Source organism: Myxocyprinus asiaticus, chromosome 9 (assembly GCF_019703515.2).
Source record: "Myxocyprinus asiaticus isolate MX2 ecotype Aquarium Trade chromosome 9, UBuf_Myxa_2, whole genome shotgun sequence".
Lineage (NCBI taxonomy): Eukaryota > Metazoa > Chordata > Actinopteri > Cypriniformes > Catostomidae > Myxocyprinus > Myxocyprinus asiaticus.
Window position 1 is genome coordinate 5250221 of NC_059352.1, and position 12467 is coordinate 5262687.

The 12467-nt window shown below is 37.4% G+C and overlaps 1 protein-coding gene across 2 annotated transcripts in view; it reads left to right on the forward strand.

Annotated features, from left to right (window-relative positions):
* Nucleotides 1-4679: 4679 nt before the first annotated feature.
* gnb1b (guanine nucleotide binding protein (G protein), beta polypeptide 1b) overlaps nt 4680-12467 on the forward strand; it is a 51780-nt gene continuing 43992 nt past the window's right edge. Inside the window, exon 1 of one of the 2 annotated variants that reach the window (XM_051707108.1) lies at nt 4680-5053. The gene's annotated coding sequence lies outside the window, so the exon portion shown is untranslated. The remainder of the gene's footprint in view (nt 5054-12467) is intronic. The other variant, XM_051707107.1, reaches the window with a different exon arrangement.

A 12467-nucleotide genomic window follows, 5' to 3' on the forward strand; every position in this document is an offset into this window, starting at 1 on the left:
ATTATACAGGAAATTCATACTTTTTACATCTAAAAAATGTCATTTTTATAATATTTTATTGTAAAAACTACTGTATTGTCTTTTAAAATATATTACAATTTTTACCGTATATTTTACAGTTAATACTCGTTAATCAATTAACGTTTTTTCTGTAGCGTTTTTAGTCTTTTACCATTAAAATTACAGACATTTTTTACAGTGTACCATTAAATTAAAACAAATGTGTAATCTTTCACATGAACGTAAACATAAACAATGTAACACCACTGACATATTTAAATGAAAAAAATCATGATATGCCCATTTGAGCAGCCTCGTCTTCCTCTGAACTTTGACCTTAGAAGTTTTCCACAAGATTTTGTATTTTCAAAATACAACTTTTTAACATTGATAACACCAATGACATGAAATCAAGGGACAATCATTCTTTTTATGTTATTAAAAAGATTAAGTACTTATTTTGTTTAGCTTTTTTGCACACTTGTGAGGTCTTGCACTAATAACTAACTAACTGTAAATGTTATAGAAGTGCTGTACCAGAGAGTTTTTTCAGGCAGCTGACAAATTGAAATATGTTTTCTAAAAAATGTGTAAAACAATATAGAACCCATCCATCCTTCTTCTATTGGCGCTTGTCCTATGCAGGGTCGCAGGTAGTTCTGGAATTAACCCATCCCAGCTGTCTAGGGCCAAAGGTAAGGAAACACCTTGGACAGGTGGCCAGTCCATCACAGGGCAAAACACATTCACACCAACAGGCAATTTAGGGTCTTGAAATTCACTTAACCTGCATGTCTTTTTGGACTGTGGGGGAAACCCATACAAACACATACAGAGTGTTAACACAGGACTCATGCCCAGGACCTTTTTGCTGTGAGGTGACAGTTCTATCCACTGAGCCACTGTGCCACCCTAGAGTCAAACTATTTCATATTATTTAATGAAAGGTTAGGTATGAATGATGCCTTTTAAATGGGGTTTCTTGACTATTTTAAATCTTTTTCCATGACTGAAATGTCAAGGGACATGTTTATCACCATATTTTCATAATGACCCAATGATAATTCTGTTGAAAAAAAGTTTAATGCTCATTCACAGGAACATAAAGTGCACATAATTAGGGGAGAATGGGGCTAGCTGTCACTTTTTAATCAGTAAATATCTCTTAGGGTGAGGGTTTTATTAATGAAAGTCAATTTTATTATTTGAATATTTTATTTGAAAGTCAACAAAACAGTGACGACTTGCCCCAAACTGACATGAAAAGGGCCATTGTCCTTAGAGCACATTTTTCCTTTTCGGATTAAAGCTGCTTTCATTAAATAGTTGACCTTTTCTTAATGTGTGCCATTGTGGTTTATTGTGTTCACTTATTTCCCTAAGAGCTATTACAAAAACATGAGTATACTGGAATTTTTGGAGGATGAATTCACACAAAATCTCCTAATATAAGACATGTTTAAAACCAACGTAATACAAATAATACTGATGGAGAAATCAAACATTTGTGTAATTAGACTTTTGACTCAAACTTGATATTTTTTGAGATATGTCCCGTGTGACAACTAGCCTTCTGCACCTTGAAATCTTCTCATTTACATGTCAAAACAACTTTTTATTATTGATATTAACATTAATAACATTGATCAGCATTTTATCTAACATATGTGTTGATGCTAGGTACTGCCTGCCACAGCAAAAAAACTAATCCTTGACTAAAATTAATCCAAAAGATGGATGGATTATGAATGTCGTAAGACTAATGTTTTGTAACAATTATTAAAATATCACTGTCGTGTGTTCATTTTCTAAGTCGAGCAGCAGATGGCGTCGTCCATATGCTATTAAAAAGATCATATTGTCCAACGGTGACCCCTAATGGTGATAATGGGTCAATGCTTATCCTTCCTAATCCTCTTATTTGTCTGTTTGTGAAACACAAGCCAAACTGCTATCAAATTAACTGTCTTGCATGTTTATAGGAGGGGTTAGAGAGTAAATATATAATCCTTAATTACATGACATAAATGTAAACAACACTCACTGTGCCATATGTGATTTCACTTAATTCACTCACAAAATTATATGTTTTACACTTATATGATAACACCTGGGCTGCACACGTTTTTAAATGTCTCTAGAAAGCACTGTTCACAATGTGGTAACGGTACCTGATAGTAATACCATGGTACTTTCATATACCGTGGGGTACAAATGTCTGAGACCACTAGTCAAAATAGTTCTAATCAAATAAGAAAATAAAACCATAAATTGCACTAACAACATAACAATACCAGTGAAAAGTTCAATTGAAATATTAACATGCATTTCAAAATGTCTCAGTATTTGGCATGTCACCCTTTTGCTTCAATGACAGCATGCACGCGAGCTGGCACAGTTTGTGCACAGCCTGATAATCCATGTTATCTCAGTGTGATTTGAGAATTTTCCAAAGAGTATCTTGTGTATTTCAATGCAAGTACACACTTTAAACCATGGCACTGATTAATTAACATATTTATGTAACATGGTATTTACATGGCATTACCATGGTGCCATGTCCCAATTATCTGTGAAATTCTAGTCCATAGGTACAGATTGGGTTTCTCCTGGGGACTCTCTGTGCCAGTGCATTGATGAAATTAACAGCTGGATGTGCCAAAACTTCCTTAAGTTAAACAATGACAAGACAGAGGTCATTGTATTTGGCAACAAAGGCTAAATTCCCAAGGTGAATACATACCTTAATTCCAAGGGTCTGAAGAATCTTGGTGTCATTTTGGAGTCAGACCTTAGTTTCAGTAGTCACATCAAAGCAATAACTAAGTCAGCCTACGATCATCTCAAAAATATAGCCAGAATTAGATGTTTTGTATCCAGTCAAGACTTAGAGAAACTTGTTCATGCATTAATCACCAGTAGGGTGGACTACTGCAATGGACTCCTCACCGGCCTTCCCAAAAAGACCATTAGACACCTGCAGCTCATTCAGAATGCCACTGCCAGGATTCTTACTAGAACCAAAAATCAGAGCATATTACTCCAGTCCTCAGGTCTTAACAGTGGCTTCCAGTTACATTTAGAAATGATTTTAAAGTACTATTACTCGTTTATAATTCGCTCAATAGCCTAGGACCTAAATACATTTCAGATATGCTTGTTGAATATAAACCTAACAGACCTCTCAGATCATTAGGATCAAGTCAGTTAGACATACAGTGGATTCACTCAAAACAAGGTGAGACAGCGTTTAGCTATTATGCCACCCACAGCTAGAACCATCTTCCAGAAGAGATTATGTGCCCCAACAGTAGTCACATTTAAATCCAGACTGAAAACACTTCTGTTTAACTGTGCATTTTCTGACCGAGCACTGTACTGCACTTATTGATTTCACTGAATCATTTTACTTTTGTCTTTCTTTCATTTTAATTATTTTGTATCTCATCAACTTGTGATGCCTATTGAACCTACAGAGAACAATCAGTAAACTCTCTCTCATTTGATTATTGCAAAACCTGACTCTGAGTTTTAATTCTTCAATATCCATACTGAGGACCCAGCAGTCGCCCCCTACAGCTTATGGTGGAAGAATGCGGGCAATTTTATCGGTGTAAACTTGATCAACCAACAAAAATAAGATAGGTAGATTTTATTATTTTGTTATGGACTGTCTGGTGGAGAGATTGAGTGAGGAGCTGCTGTTAGTACCTGAATAAAAGAGGACTAAGACACCCCGCACTCTGTACCAAGAGTGGGCGGGAGTGGTTCTGACAGTCCTCACTTATGTTCTAGTCCTCACTTGGAGTCTTTATTAAGAATCTAGCAGTGGCTAGATATCACACCTGGATGTAGTGGTCTTTTTTTTATTATTATTATTTTTTTTTTTTATCTCCTTTTCTCCCAATTTTGGAATGCCCAATTCCCACTACTTGGTAAGTCCTCATGGTGGCGCTGTTACTCACCTCAATCCAGGTGGCAGAGGACAAGTATCAGTTGCCTCCGCTTCTGAGACCATCAATCCACACATCTTATCACGTGGCTCGTTGTGCATGACACCGCAGAGACTCACAGCATGTGGAGGCTCATGCTACTCTCCGCGATCCACGCACAACTTACCACGCGCCCCGTTGAGAGCGAGAACCATTAATCGCGACCACGAGGTGGTTACCCCATGCGACTCTACCCTCCCTAGCAACCGGGCCAATTTGGTTGCTTAGGAGACCTGGCTGGAGTCGCTCAGCACACCCTGGATTCGAACTCGCGATTCCAGTGGTGATAGTCAGTGTCAATACTCGTCAATATTTTATTCTTTTTATTAAATTTTTATATAACTTTTTCTCAATGTGTGTATTACTTTTTATTCTTATTTCATGTTCTTAATTGGTTTTAATTTTTTTTAAGTATCTTGTATTTTCTTTAAAATGTATATGAAAAGCGCTTTGAATTGCCATTGTGTATTAAATGTTCTATATAAATAAATTTGCCTTGCCTAGTCTGAATGTCTTGATGCAATGTCCGTTGTATATTGTGAATAAAGTTGCTAAAAATAAAAATAAAAAGTTTACATTTGTGTTAAAAAAAAAAATAAAAAAAATGCTAAACTGGCTATATGAAGCATTTCTGTCACTCGTTCAATTCCACTCCAGCATAAGAGCGCCGCTCGTTCTCTCTCTGCGGTGTGGGGTTTCCCAGGGCTGATTGCAGGGTTACCGCGCCCATCTCTCCGTCTGATGGCCGGATGAGAGCTGCACTGGAGAGAAGCGCTCCTTCAAGGAAGGCAACGGGAAGTGGCCACCGACGGACTTATACGTTGACCAAAGTCTCCAATCGGACCTCCATGACTGCCCTTTTCAATCGCAGCTGAGATATCCGCTTCTTCCTCGACGTTCACAGGCTCATTTCCTGCCCATCGGAGCGAGTTATATCGCTGAAAAAGTGGACTCATTTGAGAAGCGCTCGTCTTGTTCGTTGATGCGTGGATTTGACAGCAACACCATCGTTTTTTTCGGTCAATGCCATATAAACAAAGGCCATCTACGACTGAGAACAGGTATGGCACGCAGTGTGCACGTTAAATGTGTTTATTCCGTTCGGAAACGGGTGAATTTGTTGGTTAAAATGTTAGCCACCATTGAGAATGAAGGGGGGTTGGGGTGAGGCGCAGATAGCGGCTAGCCGAGCGATTTACATACACAACAGTGGCAGGCAAATTGACGAAATACAGTGGTTTAGAACAGTTATGTTGGGCTGTGTCTCTCTGATGTGACTTTTAAGTGCACTTAGTCGCTTGTGTATTCTTATTAGCGTTAATAATGTCGACCCACTTCACTTGAGGCCGTTTTGTGCGAGTCAACTTGCTAGCACTAAAAATCGCTGCTATCTCGGAAATTAAACCGATTACTTGAGTTGAACTGGGATTGATTCACTTATACTGTGGTTAGGGTCGTTTTAAAGCAATATTAAGGGTATTTTGACGATATTAGGAGGGGGTGTGATAGTTTTGGTAAGCTATCTGGCTAATTAGCGGAGCTTCTGGCTTTGCAACCCAACTAGGCCTTCCTCTTGTGCTAGTACAGAATCGAGGATTTTTGATCTCAAAACGCAGGTTAACACATTACCGTGGGCTTGGGGTGAATATTGATCGAATTGCAGTCGGTAAATAAAATTGAGTCATTTATTTGTTCTCCTTGCAAATATGCTTAGTGACCAAGCGGGCAAAATCCATCGGGAATGAATGTGGGTTGCGATCTGCACCATCTAGCTGGCCATTACAAGCTATTTTAGCGTGATTATATTCAAGTGTGGGTTCATTAGATGAATCCAAATGGCCTAACTTGAAAATCCAGTGTGCATTTAAGCGACTTAGCTTTGTTGTTAGCTTAAGTGGTGGTTCTGTATTGAATTAAGCTTGCACCGTTGCCTTTAACTACACTTTATAACAAGGTAATTGGATTTCCTTTAGAAGTCTCCATTTGGAAGGCTATGCCGTTCAGGTATCTAGGTGCACTGCCTCGCTTTCCGACATCTCGCTGATGCTCCACCACAACGATCCTCCCAAATCTGCCCATGCGATCCGGCTAACAGTAATGCACCAAAGGCGCAGCAGCTCTCCAGATACGCGGAATGAATGGAGCTTGATGGCCTTTATTATCGCTGCTGGAATATTTTAAGAACGGGCGAGCAGCTCTGGATTGAGGCCACTATTAAGGGATTGGACGGGAGGAAATATAGGCTACGGGATAAATGTGTTGAGCCACCCCCTCCTTTTCCCCCCAACCGATCGAGTATGTCATCCTCTTCGCTTGCATTTAGATAAAGGAACACCGTTCATGAATAAAAAATGAAATCAATGAATTCTTTAATGTGGGGCCCAAGAACAAGATGGCGATCGTAGAGCATTTCTCATGCTTCCCTTTCCGCACTGATATCACAATGCTATTGATTTAACCCGCTGTAAAGACGGCGAAAATACACTGTTACGATATAAACACCGGGATTTGTTGTAAAAACGAGGCTTGCTTGTTTATATCACGATGCAAAATTCGGTCTATTTTCTAATAAAAGCCTCGTTTTATATAAGGCAGTGTATAAGAACAGCCCACTGGAGGGGAGTTATTTTTATAGGAAAACAATCGGATTGTTGTTGCATCGTATTACCGTTTAAAATGCCGATAAATGGGGATGAGCGATGCCACTTATTTTCTTTTCAATCAGAAAGCAAGTACTATCAAGGCCAATACTGCCGATATCGATACTAATACCGATACCGGAAATTTTGTATTTATTTATTATTTCTGAGAATGAAATGGGTAATTTTGGCCATTTCACGTTATATTTAAAACTTGCATACTATGACATACATTTTTTGTTTATCATTTACAATCTTTTGATTTAAATAAACTTGAGACAGAAAAATAAATTATGCCTTAAGGAAATAGTAGTTAAGAATGAAAAGAGGGGGCCTGCGTAGCTCAGTGGTAAGATACACTGGCTACCACCCCTGGAGTTCCCTAGTTGGAATCCCAGGGTGTGCTGAGTGACTCCAGCCAGGTCTCCTAAGCAACCAAATTGGCCTGGTTGCTAGGGAGGGTAGATTCACATGGGGTAACCTCCTGGTGGTTGCTATAATGTGGTTCATTCTCAGCGGGGCACATGGTGAGTTGAGCGTGGTTGCCGCGGTGGATGGGGTGAAGCCTCCACACGCGCTATGTCTCCGTGGCGACGCGCTCAACAAGCCGCATAATAAGATGCGGGGGTTGATGGTCTCAGACGCGGAGGCAACTGGGATTCATCCTCTGCCACCCGGATTGAGGCGAATCACTACAAGACCAGGAGGACTTAAAAGCACACTGGGAATTGGGCATTTCAAATTGGGTGAAAAAAAAAAAAAAGGAACGAAAAGAGAAAAAACCCAGTTTAATCAGATAATCAAAAACAACAGTAGGTATTTCAAACTTTACATTTATAATTAACGCAAACTATGACTAAGTGGTGTCTGCAAAGTTGCAAATATTTGCTTACATTTTCCATTTTTGGTCACTTTAAATCTTATGTAATGCAGTAGTTTTCATGGTAAATAAATAATAATAAAAATTGTTTAGTAAAAACGTTTACACCACCTGGTATTAATGCTGCCTTCATGTGCTATTGGAATTATCCTACTTCCCACTCCTGTACTGGTAATTCCGAGTACATCACGTTCAAGTGCTTTGTTGTCGGAAAAACTTTAATTCATTTATATTTCTTGAGGAACTTTTATTTTGACACTATAAAAAATATTATTCAGCTTGCTGACGATATTGGAATTTTGGTCAAATACAAGCTGTTTTTACGGTGTAAAAACATACAACATGCATCAAATGGTTGCTGATATACATAAATGAATATGACCAAAACCGTAAGCGCTAACAATGAGCTGTATTTAGAAAAATGAATAAAACCTGTCATTCACTACAGAAACCGTTCTCTCTTCCGCCATGTTGAAAGTTTAGGACTCCTCCCATCTCGTAAACTCGGGTGTCAAAATTATCTCGGAGTATATAATTGAGCATTTTTTATTTTTTTTTTTTTTTTTTTTCCCCGAATATGACATTAACCACCTTGCATGAGGGGTGCACCATTTCTAAAACAACATTTTCAAACAGCCATATTTTATAATTTTAAAAGAGGGAGCGAAGGACTATTTATTTTCACTATTTTTACAGAAATCATTTTCCAGAGAGACAAGGAATTATCTGAAAAATATGCACACTTTGTCAAAACATCTCTTTTTTTTTTTTTTTTTTTTTTACATTATAAGAGCAACATTTATTATGTTTTATGTCGCTGCATTTCAGCGCTGTGTCACGTCCGTAACGTTTTAGAGGTTAAGTTTATATCACTCAAGCAATATTCATTCAAATAAGTTGGTACTTTCTGTACAAAGCTGACTTATGTTTATATAAAATATGATGAATAAATGGTCTCCCTTTGTTACTTGAAGCACTTATAAATATGCATTACGGACATGACCATTCGGACGTTTCATTGAGAGAATCATAAACCTCCACTGCTCGTTCTTTACGATGATGATTCTGACACCTCACTGACTATTGCTTTAATCTGTGACTTGTTTTAAGCTACTGCATTTATAGCTAGCATTTGGGAAGGGACCGTTTTGACAAACTTTGCGATTTTGAATTGTAATATGATCAACATAATCTAATATTGCTGCGCTACTGCATGTTCCGCTTCATAGTCTACAAGTTTTAACATTTTGGATGGTTTTCCCCTAGTCAGTGCTGCTTTCACAACTGTCACGTCCGTAATATAGAGATGTTACGTCTGTAAAACAGTTTTTCCATATTTATGTGAAAACAATATCATGTGTTCTTATGAGTGCCAACCCTCCTACATTATGTGTCTAGCATTATTTCTGGATTGTGATTTGTTTTTTTTAGTTTTTGTTTTTTTACAAATTGTGTGGTCTCCCAAAAAAACTCATGTCTATTTTAGTCACGTCCGTAACGCAAGTTCATTCCCCGATCTAAAGTGGAAGAAAACTTGTTTAGACTGAACATTTTCTGATGTCTGGACTCTGTCTGCAGGTGTCTATGGTTATTCATTCAAATGGTTCAATATACTGGTCAGGAGTACTTTATATGTGATGTTAAATTTGAAGTTTTCCCTGCAAATGTCACGTCTGTAATGCTGGAATTGCCCAATTACGACTTGAGGGGTCATTAATGTGCAACTTGAGTGGGAAACTCGTATTTATGATAATTCCGATAGCACGTGAAGGCAGCATAAGATGTGTTTCGGGTGATCCGATCACGTGGTCAGCCCTAAATAAAGGTGTAAACAGGGTCTAAAACGTTTTGTGTTCAGATCACAAAAACCATATACGAATGTGATGGAAAAACGCATGTGTCCGCAGTGTGAAGCCCCTTACCTGTCAATCAACCGCTGTGCTAAAACAAGTGTTTAAACTTTGCGTTTACGAGCGGCTTTAAAAGGAAATAACCATCCGATCGAGTGGTCACAGGAGATGCGTTTAAGTGACCAGGTGTAAACAACGATGTGTCTCACCTGACCACCCGAGACACATCGTAATACCAGGTGGAAATGGGGTCTTAGTATCGATATATTTTTTTTTAAAGATTTTTCATCTTAACACCAGTATCGAAGTATCAGTGTACATACTTTAGGATCGATCCGTCCAGCCCTACCGATCAAATCCTTCACCTTTTCGAATTCACAGAGCGTAAAAATGCTCTGCAATTCACGTTGTGATTTTGTGGAGATTTTTTGGTCATTTATCTCAAACAGCATGTTTACAAACACGTTTCATTTAGGTATGCAATTATGATTTATTACTATGCAGTATTGCGAATATTGATTTAATTGTTGTCAAAGGCGGGAAAACATCATGCGCTTGTCCAAAAGACATGGTTCATTTAAGTTAATTGATGTCCATTAGAAAGAGGTTAAAGTACAATGTGTTATAGATTATACCCAGAAAAATGTCTGCACTTCAATTTAACATAGCCATATAAATGAGGCTACTAGTCCACTTTTCAGTGCTTTTATTAGAAAGAAAATGCACCTGAATGTCTTAAATATCTCCTTTTTGTATTGGTTCAATTTTGCACTCAATGTTTGAATAAGCTGTCTTTTTATTTTTGTAATTGTGGGTTACTTGAGTAACTCAAGGCATCAGTTTGTTTCCCATTAGGCACCTTGGAAGCTGATAAGTGGTGGGAAGTGATGGCAAAATTGATTTCTGTTCAGATAATGGAGTTTCTGAATGTCCTTTTTATTTTCATGTTGACATCTATTTATGCAGCTGTTCAGAAATTAATTACAGCTCATCTCTCCTTTTCTTTAAAAAAGTAAAAATCTGGTTTCCAGTAGGCTCTTACAATAGAAGTGAATGGGGCCAATTTTTGATTGTTAAAATACTCACTGTTTCAAAAGTATAGCAGCCACAAGACAAACAATATGAGTGTTAACATGATTTTAGTGTGATACAATCACTTACTAATCTTTTCTGTGTAAAGTTATAGCCAATGTTACAGCTTCGTTGCCATGATGATGTAATGTCAACTAGGGCTGGGTGATTAATCATATTTTATTTTTAATTACGATTTTGGCTTCCAACAATTATGAAAACAAGATAATCGAGATAAAACATTTATTTTACCACATTCATTTTTGCAATGAAACACCCCGGCATTATATCTTTTAAAGCATCCTTTATTAAAGTTCAAATAATAAGGAAGCGGTTTATGAAAATAAACTCTGAAACTAGCATCAGTGCCACGTCTATAAGTTGCGTGAAGTGACCGGGGAAGAGACTGAATCTTCTCCCGGCTGATACATACTCTGGCGCGGGGACGCTCGTCACTCGCGCGCATTTGCTACAGCTAGATTATAACGTGATGGCTTGCAATGTAGTGAATCATAATATGTGTCACGCTCACTGCATGTATCTTATCATGAAGAAAATCGGTGATACGCAGCTCTATTAAGAAGAGAGAGTTTGTTTTTTGTGAGTTAAATATGGATTGAAGTGAATATAAAGGTGGGAGAGTGTAGTCTTTGCCCATTATACACTGGAACAAAATACGTTTTTGATTAGTCTTTTTTGGCTTGTTTTCCAAAATAATATCTAAAACTAATTTAAAACAACATACATTTACTTTAAGAGCTATACTGCAGAAGAAAAAAATAGTTGTCGGAGAATGTTGAATACGATATTTAATCAGGGCTCGACATTAACGCTTGTACGGGACGAGTAAGTGAAAGAAACACCCGACAAGCAGACTGATTAAAACGTCAATAACGAAAAAATAACCGCTATATTTGTGGTAGCCTAGGCCTGTGTCACTTATTAGAAAGTTCTTATTCTGCTGTTGAAAGTAATCCAGAGCACGTAATTTTATAATTCGCTAGCGATCTAGTAACGGCTGCACCCTGTTTGATTGACAGGCGGTGTATGTGTGTGTGTGCTGAACATGCACTTGTGTTCCGAAAATGCTCGCGCTAATGCGCATCTGAATGTTCAAATACATTTCCAGTTTCCGCCAAAATGCCCATCTTGGTGAGGTATTGATGTAAACACAGAGAGTGATGTCTAAAGTGAACGTAAACAGCTGAGAAAAAAGCAGATTTGTAAGCTAATAGACCTGCTGCTGTCTAGTGTGCCATATATAATAATAAAACAACCAGAACGCGAAAACACTCGCTGCTCTTGACTGAGTAACTTTAGTAGCTTTAAAAAGTATTAATGTATTATAATCACACAGTGAAGACCAGTAGTAGTTTTATGTTGCATTTCAGTCTGAAAGTTTACTTGAATACTTGAAACTGCTGTTAAAAACTTTTAAAGCTGTTAAAAAAAGCACAATGTTCTTAATTTGTATTTTTTTGTTTTATTATTTTTAATCTATTTCAAGTCATTGGTGTTTTTTATTGTTATTTTATTACTGACTGTTTACTAGTCTTGAATAATTACTGCAGAACTTGAAACCATTCTTCCATAATTAACATATTAGTGTTATTTGTTGTGGTTTTGAAGCTAGTATTGAGAATCGTCAAATTTCACTACAGACTACTGAAATATTGTTATTGTGATAATGTATAGCCTTTATTGTACATGGTAGATCTTGCTGCAGTAACATGATGAAAAAGTAGATCTCATTCCATAGAACTATGCGCACCCCTGCTGTAAATGATGGCGATGGAGGCTTTTCTTTATTTGAATACCATACCTAACAAATAATTGGTGTAACAAATAAATATGACAATAGCCTCCTCCCTTACTCAGTGCAATTTGCATTTCAAGTTAAAGGAAATCCACTGTTAAAAAGACAAGTTTTAAAAAACAAAAAGTTAAATAAATGCATGATGTTTCCAAAGTCAATGAGTAATCGTGTTAAATAATTGTGATCTCAATTTTGACCAAAATAATCGTGATTATGATT